This window comes from Solea senegalensis, linkage group LG10, assembly GCF_019176455.1.
Source record: "Solea senegalensis isolate Sse05_10M linkage group LG10, IFAPA_SoseM_1, whole genome shotgun sequence".
Classification (NCBI taxonomy): Eukaryota; Metazoa; Chordata; class Actinopteri; order Pleuronectiformes; family Soleidae; genus Solea; species Solea senegalensis.
Genome location: NC_058030.1, coordinates 2,185,318 through 2,201,996, shown reverse-complemented (window position 1 = coordinate 2,201,996; position 16,679 = coordinate 2,185,318). Strand labels below are relative to the sequence as shown.

General features: G+C 40.5%; 1 protein-coding gene across 1 annotated transcript in view; it reads right to left on the bottom strand.

Annotated features, from left to right (window-relative positions):
• siah1 (siah E3 ubiquitin protein ligase 1) overlaps nt 1-8,837 on the bottom strand; it is a 29,799-nt gene extending 20,962 nt beyond the window's left edge. The window contains exon 1 of the mRNA XM_044036744.1: nt 8,652-8,837. The gene's annotated coding sequence lies outside the window, so the exon portion shown is untranslated. The remainder of the gene's footprint in view (nt 1-8,651) is intronic.
• Between the last annotated feature and the right edge of the window lie 7,842 nt (nt 8,838-16,679).

The window sequence follows — 16,679 nt, the reverse complement described above, 5'->3', positions numbered from 1 at the left end:
TCCACTAGCATAGTACCTGGTACCAGATACTTTAAGTACCTGCTCTGGCGAGGTTCCATCACAGGAAGAGCGGTCTGACACAAGAATTAAGCCTAACAATGCCTCACTGTAGATCATTTAAAAAGACTTAACAATCCTAAAAATGTGGCCTAATCTCCAACTATTACCAGGGAAACTGGCTTTAAAAGATTACATTGAATATCGACAAACATGCCAAGATCTCCCAAATATGACTAAACCTGAATAGGCTGCTACCTCCTTGACTTCTTGCTGCTTGCACCCTCAATTTTGTTAATTTACTTTGCAAATTGAAGAAAACTTATATTAAATCTGCTGTGACAGAAGGATGCAAAATATCACGTCAATTTCACTACAGAAGAGATAAAATGACCTCTGCAGCTGAGTGCAGGGAAAAACATAAATATATGCCAGTATTTGTAAATGACCATCTGCTCTACTGCTTTCTAAACCTCAACCTCTATTCAAAATATCGACAAATATGAGGATGGGTCAAATATACAAGTGTAAATTGCCACTGTGACCAAATACTGCACTGATACAAAAATAACTAAATAAAAATCCACATATATACGATGCAGGAGTCATACCATCATCTTAGGAAGCAAAATTACGTTTTCGTCCGGATAAAAAACAAGGTATGAAAGTCCAGGGATTTCACGGGGATCAGTGTATTCCATCCATGACATAAATCCTCATCCTCCTCCTCATCATCATGGCATCTGTCACCATCCACCTACATATGAGAGCCATCCCAGTGGCCATATTATCAAGCCACTAAGCCGCTATAATCGTGACTGAAAGCCCATGGGACATACCAAGTACAGTACATCCAACACTGTACTACTGTAACACACAATCAGCAAAACAATAGCATTGAGGTGTCTCACAGCTCCCATGTTTGTTTAAAGCAATTTGTATTATAATTTAGAGTTTGTGAAGTTTCACTTCAAAATACTGCACAAGTGCTTTCCTGTTGATGTTAAATTGGTGAAATTTAGCATTAATACAGAACATCTTTGTTCTTTGTGTCACTGTGAGGATGAAACAATAACCTCAATCGTTCCCTGAAACATGCTGTTAAATTGGTGACAAATTGTTTGTAAATTGTTTTCCATAAATTCTTGGGTCTCTTTTTGTCTGCTTGATTTTATTGTTTTTAAATCATACTTTCATTGCATCTATTGCATTTGGAATTGCCTTGTGCATGAATGGTGCTACATAAAAAAACCTGAACCAAAAAGCTCAATATTCACCTAAAAGTTCAAAACAGAGTTCTATCTTGGCCTTACATCCAAGAACATTACAGGTAAAAACAAATTATACATTCTTAGTTTAATCAGAAACTGATGATTGCGTTTCCCTAGCCTACTTCCAATCACTCCTGTACACACTAAGCTATTGCATAAACTCTTAACGCTGTGGAAGCTAAAGTACTACGTGAAGAATTTAACCTCTAAACCTGATTTTGTCCCTTTATTGATATTTATGTTCTCATTTAAATCTATATCTCTGTCCTCAGCTGGACTGTCAAACACTGTCTACACCACCTACTTTAGTCCTGAAATATCCTGGATAACCTCTGTTTTTTTTGCACTTTGTAATGTGTAAATAAAGTTCAAATTTAAATCTGAATGAAGGGATACAGCGTCATAACAATGTACAGGTGTGCTGGGCTTTTAAATGAATAAAATTGTTGCTCTAAAGATTTGCTCATCGAGCCGCGGGTAAAATTCTACTTTGATGTGGAAACCAGGCTTTTTTCCCCCCGATTTACTCCCTCAATCACATCTTGTAAGCTGGCTGCGCACGAGTGTGATGTCTGGATCCTGAATGGTCTTGAAAGCAGCTCTAACGTGGCAAAATTACACAATTAGAGTAATTATTCTAACAAACATGATACTCATCACCCAGGTGGTTGCCATTACAACCTTGTGCTTTTGATCCAAAACACCTTTTGTATCTTTAAATAACTTTGTGGGGTTTTGGGGTATGATTCAGGCTGAGGCTGAAGTGTGTATTTGTACCGTGTATGTAGTCTTAATACAATATATAATGTAGGTACAGCTACAGATGAACTGAACTATCGAAACGGCACTTTTAAACAGTTTTAAAAACACACTCAAACTCCGATCAAACCCGGGGCAATTGAGCCTTTTCAATAGCTGTCACCTTGTTATGGATCAGCTTACCCCCTCACATTAAATTCGCCCCCTGCTACTAGGGCTGTAAAGTCCCGGTCGAATTATGAGTCTGGTTCGACTCAAATTCTGATAAGTCAACTTTTTGCCGTGTTAATTTCATACAGTCTATGGTTAATTTGATTTCATCTGGAGAAATGTACCAAGTGTTAATCGGGGTGTTTTCAGAGCACCCCTGTTCCACAGGTAACAGCGTGTCTTCAGAGAACACCCCCCCTGTTTTCAGTATTTTGGATTAGCCCAACCCACAGGAGACAGAAAGATTAAAGAACGAATGGTGGTTTTATTTAATTTGCGCTACAGTCAGTCCTCTAACATCCATGTCAAAGACATCAGTGGTGTGGCAGCATTTTACAAAATTAGAATTAGTGATAAAAAATTCAAATGCAAAGTTTGCCAGCAACAGTTTGCATATCACAACTCAACTACAAACATGGCATATCATATAAAAATGGTAAGCTAATTTGTCTTTGTTATGTTGCTCCGTCCGTCTTGAGTACATGAACATATCAGAATTGGCATATTTCAATGATTTTAGTCTGATTCACTTTATAACTGCAAGCGCACTCGCCTGCAACAACGACAGCGATCTATTTGTGTCTCAGCCGCGAAGCTGAGCTACAGTATGTTCAGTCTCACTCTAAATCATCTAAATATTCCTCAACAGTTGATATTGCACTGATAAACGTAGTATAGTACATAGTATATTTTCAGAAATCATGCGCTTATGATATTGCACAGATGTACATGATGCAAAATGCTTTCAGAGCCGTCAGCCACCCCCCCCCTCGACTAGTCGATTTTGAGTCGAAATTTCAGGGCTTCAGTCGACCAAGAATTTCTTTGGTTGATTACAGCCCGACCTGCTACTGATCATTTTAAATCACTTTTGAAATCTTCTCTCTGGCCTTCCCTTTGAGATGAGAACATACTATCTGGACAGATATCACTGTGTTTTATGTTCCTGATGTGCCTTTTTTTTCCAGGTACAGCCCTGGAAATAAAGTTGACCTTACACTTAACAGCACAATACAAAGCAGAGAAAAACCTCGAATAGGGAAAAATCCTAAATCCAGATCACCACCATAATCTTATCACTTCTTCCTAGGGCCATCATCAACATGATCAGAAGATTTTCCTCTAAAGCTGTCTTTTATTTCCAGTGCTACTGCTCATAAATCAGACAAACACAGCCCAAAAGCATTCGCTCCTTACTGCTAAGTGCTTAACCTGTAAGACCTACGGTGAAACAGAATTGTATTAAGTAATTTTATTGTTGCTTATTTAACCTCGACCACTCAACACACAGGAGCCACACATTTTCAGTAAAGCAAAAAAAACAATGCAGCTTATTTTTCCCATTTACCCATCTTCCTGCAAAATAATCTACAAGTCTAACATTTTAATTTATGGGATTTATTGAACGTATATTGTGCGTCTTATTTTTATTATCATTATTATTATTATTTTTTTTAATAGCACTCCAATCAAGGACGCTCCTAACAGCTTATTTCGCTGATAATTACATAGAAATTTAACAAAGAGAAATTACTTGTCTAGAAAACACAAATGCAGAAACCGTACAGGTTTGTGCATTTGTGCAACATCATATTGTTTTTACTGATTAATGTCAACTTGCCTGTGCTCAATGTGTTTGTGTACATAACATGCCAGTTTATTCCGACGCAGCCCACAGAAAACCTTATTTCCATTTTTCTAGTTCAGCGCACCGCCAAACCACACTGGTTTTACAAGAAGTCATCTGACCCACTTTCCACCTTCCAACCTTGCTGCTTTACAACATCTGGGCATTAGCACATACAGAGGGGGAGCTGTGTGATGTCAACATTTTTGCTGTTTATTAATGTTATCCTAACAAAATCAAAATCAGCACTGCACACACTGGTGCCCTTAGGTAGTCACCTGCCAAGTTTGAAGGCTGTCAAGTGACCTGTTCGACTGATATATTAGTCACATTTCTACTGAGATCTGTATTATCCGTACACCACCAAAATCAGCACTGCACACACTGGCATCCCTAGTAATAGTGGCTGACAGATATTGGTTGACAGACACCAATTATTATTTAGAAATGAGGCCGATAACTGAATTTTACACTCCAACACAACGCAACCGTCCTTCCTTGGTAAATCACCAAGTTTGAAGCAAACCTCTTGGACAATTATGCAAACAGACAAACAGGTGTTCCTTGAATTAATATAAAATTATACAGTATTTCTGTTGTAGAGCAAGCACAACATTACAAGAGACGAATGTAACCTAAGTAGGGTTTAAGTAAGAATTTTCTGCATTCACTGACTAGCATTAGCAGTAAATGAAAATGCAGACAGAGAGCTGAAATTGCATCCACAAACCCGGACGTACATTATCAATGAGCAAATGTGACAAAAACAGTCATTATCAGCCTTTACAGAAGCTGTGTTGAATATTCAAGATCAGTCAACACAGACTAGATGTCTCTCTTGCACTTTAAAAATTACATAACGTCGGGTATAAAACCCAAAGAAACTTAAAACCAAGTCCTACTAAAACTACTTTTATACCTGTGTCTTCCTGTTGGCACAAACACTGAAAACTACTAAACAAACTGTCATAAGCAAAGTTTGAGGTTTTGAGATAATTATGACCATGTTTTCATGTATATGAGCAGCACAACTCAAAAAGTAAAGATTTTAACAACATTATCTGGGGATGTAGGTAAGGAAGAAATTGTGATGGTGATAAAGATATGACTCAGGATATTTCAAAATATTATTGTTAACCTTGCAAGATAGGTGAGTGGCCTTTCGCTGAGGTTGGCATTCTAATTGTGCTTTTTTGAACATTTGAAGCTTTAGTATTGCAATTAAGTGCGGGAATCTCAGGGTACCTCACGCTACAATACATGGTCCACGATACCAATAATATCACGATACAACAATTCTGTGATTATCAACATATTGCAAGACATCATATAGCGATACATCGCGATATCTGTCCAAGTGAAGAAAACAAAACGTCCATGAAAAGGTTAAAAGTGAGACTCAGAACAAAGTGCATTAAGTCTATGTATTGAACATGGATGGAGCATCTCTTAACGTAGCTTTCACCACCATTATATCGCAGTAAACTCACTCTTCTTCAGCCAGGTAACTTCCACCCAAGTTTTCCTCATTCATTTGAGCAACTGGCAGGGACAGTTTACTTTAGAGCGCCTTAATTAATTTAAATATCAATATTTGCCCAGGCGTATCGATTATTGTACTGCACGAGGAGGGATGGCAATATATCACCAAATAATATTTTGACCCACCACTTGGAATCACATTCACATGTGCAGATGTCATCTTATGGTGTATTTCCACCGGCTCTACTGGGCACGGCATGACACGGCACAATTAGGTTGCATCTCCACTACAAAAAAGTACCTACTTAAGGTGGGCGGAGTCATCACTGCACGGCTGAGTGAAACTGCTGTGACTTAGTTTTATATGCGACACACACACAGAGTGACTAGTGACTTTAGACCAGACTCCTGTAGTTGTTGGAGATTAACCCATGTTTTTAGGATTGTTAAGTAGTTTTAAGTGATCTACAGTTCAGCAGCGTTCAGCTTGATTTCTGTCCACACGTCTCCGGAGCACAGACTCCTAATCCACAGACTACAACAGAAGCGGTCTGTGATGCCACTGGCAATCGACGATGCTGTCCCTAAATACACCAGACTCCTCGGTTAACTATAGAGATTTCCCTGGTAGTTGTTGGAGATTAACCCACGTTTTTAGGATTGTTAAATAGTTTTAAGTGATCTACAGTTGCCGCTGTTCAGCTTGATTTGTGTGTGGGACGTCTCTCCTGTGACGGCACTGTCAGTGGCCAGCAGTCTGACCAATCATGGCATAGTACCTACTCAGCACGATTTTGGAACCTCGCCTGAGCAGGTGCTAAAAATAGTACCTGGTGCCAGGTACTATGCTAGTGGAAACACTACTTAAACCGTACCGTAGAGCCGGTGGAAATGCGCCATTAGAAGACACTGCAAATTCCTTCCAAACTTACTGCTTACCTTTCATAAATCAAGCTTAAATCCATAAATCCAATGAGCACTGTTTATTAAGTGGTCACTGTGTCTACTTTCAAATGTGCACACTGCACTTCGAGTCTATTATCTGTGTTCATGAGTTCACTTTTGGCATCAGCAACTTCTCAGAGGAAACCTGATCAACTACTTGTTAACGGGAATATCTAAAACAGCCAATCACACGGCACCAACTGAATGCATTAAGGTATGTAGACATGGCCAACACGACCTGCAAAAAATACAAACTAAGCATCGAAATAGAGGGGAAGAAAGGTGGTGTAGGTGATTTGAAACATGGCATAGGCTATTTGTTAATGCCAGATGGGCTAAAAGCTACTGATCTACAGGGATTTTTTACACACAGCCAACTCTCTGTTTACACACAGAGAGTTGTACACCAACTCTCTTGGTTCTGTCATTCACTCTCATGGTTCACACATCACAGCTACACTGACTACACCCAAATCATCTCTCTTTCCCCCGGGCTGAAAAACACGCAGCAGAACGGATCTCTGCTCTCAAGGAAAGGGCTCTCCCACCACAGACCTGACCATCACACTCGACATCTCTGTGGTAGCTCCCTCTCATACCGCAAGGAACCTGGGTGTGACACTGGACGACCATCTCTCCCTCACTGCCAACATTGCTGCAACAGCAGATACATGTCGTACGACATCAGAAGGATACGACCTCTTCTAACCCAGAAGGCGGCACAGGTTCTGGTCCAGGCTCTTGTCATCTCACGCTTGGACTACTGCAACTCCCTCCTGGCTGGTCTCCCTGCATGTGCCATACGACCTCTGCAGTTCATCCAGAATGCAGCAGCTCGACTGGTCTTCAACTTACCAAAGTCCTCTCATACTACACCGCTTCTTCGCTCCCTTCACTAGCTTCCTGTAGCTGCTCGCATCCGCTTCAAGACGCTAGTGCTTCCATTCCATGCTACAAACGGATCCGGTCCAGCCTACATCCAAGACATGATCAAAACCTTCACCCGAGCCCGCCCACTCTGCTCTGCATCGACAAACCGGCTTGCTGCCCCCTCACTTTCAACTCTGCCTCAACTAAGACGACGACGACGACTTGTTTGTACCCAAATGCTGAAATGCACTTACTGTGAGTCGCTGTGGATAAAAGTGTCTGCTAAATGACATGTAATGTAATGTTAATGTCTGCAAAACTACACCAGTTCCAACATTGGTTATCTTTCTCATTAACTATTGATATAGTCCCTGAAAAAATGTTATCAGTCAATCCCAAGTTGTACATAACCCCTCGTTTCTCCATAAAACTCTTTATTCTGTACATGTTAAAATAGAAATAAGTGGTCTGTGAATGTACAACAACAGAAAATCGGGCCCTTTAACAAACTGGTATTGATATCATTGATATCTCTTTCCTACATCAGACACTGCACTATTCAACACATGTTAAAACAAAAAAAACAAGCAGCCAGTGAGTGTACAACAACAAAACGTGTGCTCTTAAATCAATTTCAATACCATGACTGAGTAAACTTTTGTCAGAGGTCAAACCGTGATGCCTTTAGTGCCCACGTTTGTGACAGCATCATTAACAACACATCTAACAGGTGTCCAAACTGACTACATGAACGTGTCGTAACGCACATCAGAACAAATCTGAGCAATAACAATAACACACGCAAGATTGACATTCACTCGTCCTCCTCTTGGACACAGGTCATAAGAACACAGTCACGGACTGTGGGATCTCTTGGCAGCAGCAGCAGCCACACGGTTTTCAGTCTCCGAGTAAACATGAAGTCATCACTTCCTCCTCCTCAGCCGTCACTGAACCAGTGACAATGCTACACAAAACAAATGCCACGATAGGTTTCTGTTGACCTGAACTAACCTGCTTTGGGAACCGAAACGGCCCGTACCGACAAGGCAGACGACAGTGTGCCCCTACTCGGCTTTACTGTTACACACACACACATACGAGGGCCTTGACTTGCCGTAAAGCAGTGCTCCCTTTTAGCTGGGGCTAGCTGCCGAAACAAGCTAGGACTTTAAACGTCTCCGTGGACACTTTAATGACCGGCAACAGCCGCGTACGTTTGACGGACACGTCAATCGCATGCACAACGCACACGCGCCGGGACGTCATGATAGCAAACAAGGCAGCAACGGCAGCTAAAGCAGCTTTTTTTCCTCCTGCCAAGCTCAGCTATTAGCACTAGCATTAGCGCCGCGCTAACGAGGGGGAGCTAATGTCTGCTACAGCAGAGCTGTTGTTTTCCCCCCCACCACACACACATACACATACATACACGGACACACGGAGCAGAGAAAATCTGATGTTTCACTCGCCTCGGTTCAGCTTCTCACCTCGGACGGAGTATCCTTTCCGTTCAGTGCGGACTCACGGGCGAATGTGTGGCAGAGAAATGTACACACGATCCCTCTTTAGCGTGTTTCATTCGCAAGGCTCGCCGTACACATTCGCACCGCTGCTCCTGGACCAGAGACGAGACGCCAGGCGTTAAGTACCAGCCAGCCGCTCCGGAGCGCGCACAGTTGCTGAAGTTTGTCTCGGGAGCGCGCCCGCCACGAACGACCGAGAGCATAATAATACACGACAATAATAACTAAAGGAAGACTGATTAATTAATGAATTAGGCCGATTTTTCACCATCAGCATCGCCCTATCATCATTTAATAAAATTTTATGAATGTTAATGTAACATTTTTTGTTCACCGAATCCTGCTAAATCCACTAAAACATACATAAAAAAAAGTTTATTTATATTACCTGTTTCATGTACTTTATATGTTGCTTTTATTTAAGAAAATACAATTGCACTGCATTGCAGACACAAACCTTTATCTAAATTCAGCATTTGTATGTAGCAGTGTATCATTTTCTTAAAAAATATTAGTATATACTGTATATTATATAAAGCTGGCCAAACATACCAGCTTGATTTGGAGCCAAAGAAAAGCCGACTTCTTAGTCGACCTCTACGTGAAATGACTTATTTACAGTAAATACACGGATGGATGGACAGGGATTAATCAAAGCATTAAAGCCCATTCTATGCCTTTGTGTTGTTTTCAGCAGTGTTATGACTATTCATCATAAGTCACCCATCACTACTCAGGGGCTCAAGACATGAAGTATGAAGCGTCTGAAGGGGCCATTTTTCTTTTTAGAAAATAAAATTGATGGATTAACCCTGGAAATGTTTCAAAAAATAGGCCAAATAACAACATTTGACCACAGAGAATTTACCATAATTACCATAAAAGTAGTAAATGAATGTCTGTCTGACAAATGTGATAATTTGTGACACATTCTATTGATTTTAATAGAAAAGAAAAAAAAGAGCCAAAGTTTCATCGGTTCAGATTAAGACCACTAAAGTTTGTCTTGCATGACGTGTAGCAGTGTGAGATTAAGATTAAGAGGACATGTGGACAGAGGGGAGTCCTCCACCCTCCTCCACTCCCACTTGACATCATCATCATCACAGAGACTGGGATTACAGGGAAGGATTGGTTATGTAAATGACTTGTAGCAGAAGCGTGAGTGCATGGCAGGGCGAGGCAGGATCACTCAGACAGCACAGGACAAGTGAGAGAAAAAGAGCAGACTTTTTGTAAATGTAATCCTATTGTCCTGCCATAAGCGGCGGCTTTAGGCACAGTCAGAACACAGTATAGCACCCATTCATTCGTGTCATTATACACTGTATAACAGCCAGAGCACAACTACAACACATACATGTCGTGTTAATTATTAATCTGGACCACTTTTGGTTAAAAGACCCATATTTTCCCACATTTATCTATACATTTTAATCACATAATATCTGTGCAACAGGCTTCAAATTTAGCAGGTGACTTAGTAATGAGGCTTTGTTTAGACCAATCTGCATGAGTCCATATTGACATAGTCTAGTCTTCCACGTGGATTTATACAGTTACAGACCACGCCCAGGCGGGGAAAAACAAGTAGTCTACACTCAAGGTTCTCAAACTGTGTTATGTGTACCACCAGTGGTACGCAAGCTTCCTCTGGTGGTACTTGGAGGGGTACTACCCCGGACAGGTCGCCAATCCGTCATAGGGACACATACGGAGACAAACAACCATCCACTCTCGCACTCACGGTCAATTTAGAGTGTCCAATTGACCTAATCCTCATATGGCAACTGTGTTCTGAAATCATCAGGTCAAATGTCAAAGGGTTGGTCACCTCAGGCCTAAATCCTGGAAAAACTGGAAAGACAACATCTGAAGGAGGAAGGAGCTCGTACATTCATGTAAATAAAGCTGCACTGAAATTGATATCTAGAACCAGCCAAGCAAAGGTGAGTAGCAGCAGGAATACGGGTCATTTTAAGGACATCATCATGCTGCCGTCACTCAACGTGGAGAGTGTTTGAGCTGTGGATGAGTCGGAGACATGGAGTCCTTGATGAGACAGGGTTTGAACTGCATACAGAGAGAACGCAGGAGCAAAGGAGGAGATGAAGGTGGGAGAGGGGCAGAGAAGGGGAAAGGAAAGTGAGGAGATCCAAAACCCCAGAGAATGTTAAGCTCTGCTGGTATGCTGCAGGAATTTGACTTTCTGGGCTGGACGCGACAACGTACAGTGTACAGTACATTTTGTTTTATCTGGAAGAGAAGACATTGACAAGAAAATGACGGAGGAAGGAGAGGTTTCAGGAGGGAAAGTGGGGAGAGTTTGAGAGAGAGAGAGAGAGAGTGTGGAGGAAGGAAGTGGGAGACAGGAGTGATGGATGAGGGTGAGGGACTAGATCACTGGATTCCTGTTCCTGGCAGTAGATTCTCGTACCAATGTGGATTCTTCACGTGTCTCACTGATGTTTTGTTTACAGCTGAACAGACACTCTGGACCCAGAAATAACTAATATCAAACAGCATCGTTTCAAGAAATGTCCTCATACACACAAAAATCCCCAAAACAAACTCATTTTAGATCATTTATGAACGTATGAAGCTGTTAACAGCACATTTGTGCCGAGTCATTTCAAAGACACAATTTTCTCCAACTGTGTAACAAAAAAGAAGAAATAAACAACCCAAACACGACTCAGCTAAAGTGTTTTTGCCGGTTTTTATTTACTTCATTTTGACCAGTACTCACAGATTCCCATCCCTACTCTAAACACTGTAATATATATGCCAGTCCTGTATGTGGCGCTGTAACACTGCCATGGAAATACATGGCAGGTGGTGGGGCGACAACATTATCTTCCTAAAGTTGTATATTGGTTGCATACAAGACCCGTTTAACAAATATAGCGTTTTAAGGGCTCCCAAAAATCTATTTCTATGTGGATAAAAAGCTGATAGGTTACAAAACTTTCTCCAAAAGTTCTTCCTAATTCGTCTGCACGGGCCCTGATTTTGAACCAATGTCCTTACTGTGATACCGTTCCTAATGGAAACGCAAAAAAATATGTACTGTACCGTACCGAACTGTCCAACTCGGTGGACTTAAAGGTCAGTTTCTTTACGTGCATGTTTAAAGTCCAATTTTAGTCGGACTAAGACAATAATTCGATAATTCGGTTTTCTTAATGTCATGTAAACCTGTTAGTCTGACTACAATCTGCGAGTCTTGTAGTCAGACTAACATACCTGGATCATTTGATTCATAGTCTGATTACTCCAGCATGTAAATGCATAGTCTGACTGGAGATGGACTTGTCGTAGAAGGATACGATGTATAAATTGTGGCGGCAGCTGCGTCTTTCTTCAGACAACTCGGCAACCACAAGAGGTCAAGAGGAAACTGATTCAATATGCACTAGCTTACAGAGAGACACAGCGCCCCCTACGGAGGCGGAGTCAGAAGTACACTGCAAACAACGTGGCAAAACTCGACAAGTCTGCCCCGTTGCCTGTCTTAGTCGGACTATGACCTTGGCTCGATTAAACTGTGCACGCAAAAGTACTGACAGTCTTATTTGTGCAACTAGCGGTGTCGCCCCCTGGTGGCTAACCAATTTATTTGCACAATGGTGTCCTCGGGAGAACCAGTAGACTGCGTCCACTTTCTCTACGACTGTAGCTCCAATGATGCAGGACATGCCAACCAGGTGGTAAATATTTACAGCGGTATCCAAACATCTGGTAACACTTCCCCATTCACATTACTCAATAATATAATAATATACAAAGCCTCAGAATTGAAACTTTCGAGTTATATACAAAGAATATACAAAAATTTTGTTTCTCAACTTTTCGGGTCAGAACCTCATGTGCAGCTACTATTTGCATCGCATGCAGAGGACTTATTGCAGCAGGATGGATGTCAGTCTGTTTCACATTAGACTTGGCCCACAGGGAATTCTCTTCAGGCAGTGGTTAAAGGGGACGTGTGAACGATTTCCAGGAGAACTTTCCACCGTGGTCGAGGAATAATCAGTGGACACACACACACACACACACACAGTCGGTGTCAGTGAGTCACTTTGCCTAACACACAACAGCCACGTGCATTTACATAATGAGACCAGGGTTGTTTATGTAAAGTTCCTGTACCTGATGTGAGTGAGCGAGTGAGTGAGTGAATGAGTGAGTGCTCGTGTCTCCGGAGTCTTGCCTGAAACAGATGCAACGCAGAACAGGATGGAAGGAAAATATGAATTTCAGGAGCAACAGGATGTACAGTATATTTCCTTCTGAGGAACATCTGGACTTTTATCTGGAGCCAAAGATAAGAAGAATGTGCAGTATGTGTGTGTGTGTGAGTGTGTGTTTTCGTGAAATCAGGAGAACGGAAAAAAACAAAGCGAGATGTAAATGACTTAAAGACCACGTGAGATCACAATGTGATGTGGTGTAACCACACACACACATTTACATGAAGGCAAAGTGACTGCGAGGAGTCCTTATGTAACCACATACGTGTGTGAGATCCTCTGGACCCGAGGGACCTCCTCTTTAAAATTCCTCCCTATCCAGTATCAAGAAGAAGAATATTGAGTTTCACTGTGGCAAGACTGACCTTTCTCTTTGGCCCGAGTCCAGTTTGTGTGGACACAACCTTTAGCCCAGAGACTTATTTGACTTACTGTTGTACTTGTGTTTTTACAAAACTATGTAGACCTTTATTTATTATTGTGATATGCTGTAGACCATCTGCTTCAAAGTTCATGTTGAATGATCTTCTTCACATCTTGGTTGTAACTAGGGGTTATTTTAGTCACCGTTGCCTTTCTGTCATTTCAAACAGTCTTGTCCTTTTCCTATGACCTCTGACATTTGAATCTAGAGAACTGCTGCTCATGATATTTTCCCCTTTTGAGAACCCTTGTCTGTCTGGCCTAAAAGACCGAGGAGGCACTGGAGCTGGAGGTGCTGATATGTCTGTTGGGAGTGACCAGGATGGACATGTTCAGGTTTGGAGATAAAGTAAGATGGTCAAGGGATAGTGATTATACTGGACAAAGGATGTTGCAGGAGGAAAAGAGGAAGACCGCGGAGGTTTGTGGATGTGGAGGACGTAAGGACAGTTGGTGTGACAGAAGAGGACACAAGGGAGAGGACGATATGGAAGCAGACAACAACCAATGCCCTTGAACTGTGTTTTTAAATGACTTTGATATTTAACAACAATACACATTTATAATTACAAATAAAACTGGGAAACCGGCAATTTAGAAGAGCCGCAACCATGACATCACCTTTCTGAACTTCAGCCGCTCGTCTTGACCATGTTTACATGTCTACATACACTTTCTCTACGATTAAAGCTCCAGTGACGCAGGACATGCCAACCAGGTGGTAAATATTTACAGCGGTATCCAAACATCTGGTAACACTTCCCCATTCACTTGCATTGAGAGTATTATTCACATCCTACATACACTGAGTAACTGCCACGTGATTGGCTGATTTGATATTTGCGGTAACGGGTGGTTGAACGGGTGAATTAGACACAAAGAGGAAGGAGGAATAATGCAAATTTTTTAGACACAAACACACACACACAGAATTTTAGCTAACTTTTAGTTAACTTTAACCCATCTTTACACTAGATAAACAAATAGCTATCTAGTTAGCTGGCTAATTGGCTAGAATTTTAGCTAATACATTTGTTTTTGCTATTCTGTAGACAGACATATAGGTAGATAGAATTTCAGCTCACTTTTACCTAATTTCACACTAAACAAACAAACAGCTATCTATCTAGCTAGAATCTTAATTAACTTTAACTTATCTTTACACTAGATAAACAAATAGCTATCTAGCTAGCTAGTCAACTGGCTAGAATTGTTTTCCTATTCTGTAGACAGACAGACAGAATTTTAGCTAACTTTAGGATGACTTTAACCTAAATTCACGCTAAACAAACAAACAAACAGCTATCTATCTAGCTAGAATTTTAGTTTAGTAACTCTAACCTATCTTTACGCTAGATAAACAAATAGCTATCTAGTTAGCTGGCTAATTGGCTAATCTTTTTGCTATTCTGTAGATAGACAGGTAGATAGAATTTTAGCTCACTTTTAACGGACTTTAAATTTACACTGAACAAACAAACAAACAGCCATCTAGCTGGCTAGAATTTTAGTTAACTTTAACCTAACTTTACGATAGATAGATAGGCACAACAAACAACACAGAATAGACATAAAGACAACAAAGAAAAGATAAAGGTCAGCGTTATGCTTAAGCAAACAAACAGAAGCAACAAAGTTTTCATTCAGTCACTGTCGGTCTGTACACAGTTCTGCTCCAATCAGGAAAAATGACTAAAAACAGGTCATAGGCAGGTGTTGCATGAATGTCTACACTTATACTGTTAAAACAGTTTCTGTTAAGTTCTGTTACAATATTATAAATTATATTCACATTACAGTTATGCCAAATAAATAAATAAAAAATGTGTTCATCTCCATCTTTTCTTTTTGTCTGTTTTGGTTTTGTATTTGTGCCTTGACCTTTTAAATGTGTGTATATGGGCATAAATACACAGACATGAATGAAGTGCATTGGTGAACACCTTTAACCCACCAGCCATAGCTCAAACATGCACTGACCTCTAGTGGTTAACCGGCTGAAGCAAACTGATACGTCCTCGATGCTATGGGAAATGAATATATGGCTTATGAAACAGTTAAAACACATACACATGTAATGAAAACTAACATTAACATGGCCACAAAGAAAAATGTAAAGGAACCATATACTGGTTATTGCATAACAGCTCAGATCCCATTATAAATATGTATAAACAAGATCGACCGAGAACAGCTGCAAGTCCTTCACCACCAGATGAGGTGGTTTGGGCATCTGGTCTGGTTTGGTTTGGCTTGGTTTGGATTGGATGCATCCTGGGCCTCCTGGGTCTTTTCCACAGGAAGTTTCCTGACCTCAGTGGTAAACAGATACAGGGAGAAGCCAGGTCAGAACCAGAAACATCACTGAAGGGATTACATGTCACGTCAGGCCGGGGAAAAACTTCAGGGATCCTCCAGCAGGAGCAGGAAAAGTCTGGAGGTGTTTAGGCAACAAAAACAAACAACCAATATCCAAGTCTAAACTACAGTTACAGATACAGTATAGGTAATTCACAGTTGACTGGTCAAAGATATCAATAATTCCGGTTTTACTGGTCAAAATGACTAAGAATGACATGATATCAGTGATTGTCAAACTTAAATTAAATTAGTTAAAAGGACTTGCCTTAGGAGCAGCACACAAGATGCATTCAAGCAACCTTGTAAATGTCATCATTTCTGCACATTCAGTCCACTAACTAAACACTTCCTCCTGCTGCCACCTTGTGGTGGTGATAGAGGCTCCACAAATAAGACAAATTAGGTTAAAAAAAATTTTTCATGCAAATATTGACAAAATATTTTTCTTTGTTCTTTTTAATAAAACCACAAATAGTCACATGAACCCATGAAAAAATAAATCTAAACTTTATGCCCTTCCCTCTTATTAACGATCACAAGGCTGAAATACACTCTCGCAAACTCGGTGTAGTGCAAATTGATGATATAGAGTACGCTGAATTAAATAATTAAAGCCACCTTTTTCATCTTTTAGAGCACTGCCGATATTTACAAATGCCACCTGTCGTGGAAAAAAGAAACCTTCCAAAGTAGGCAAATTCTGTGAGGGAAAACGCGTTTTGGCCCCAAAAATTAGAGAAAAACACACACTTATCGCACATATCCAAAAACATTTGTTGTTCTTTTCAATACAAAATGCTTGGCCTTCTGCAGTAATGTTGCCTCTAAAAATAACTTTGAAAGGAAAAAAAATAGAAATATATATATATATATATACATATATGTATACATATACATATATATATATATATATATATATATATATATATGCAAATAAATCTCAGTTGAATCACTG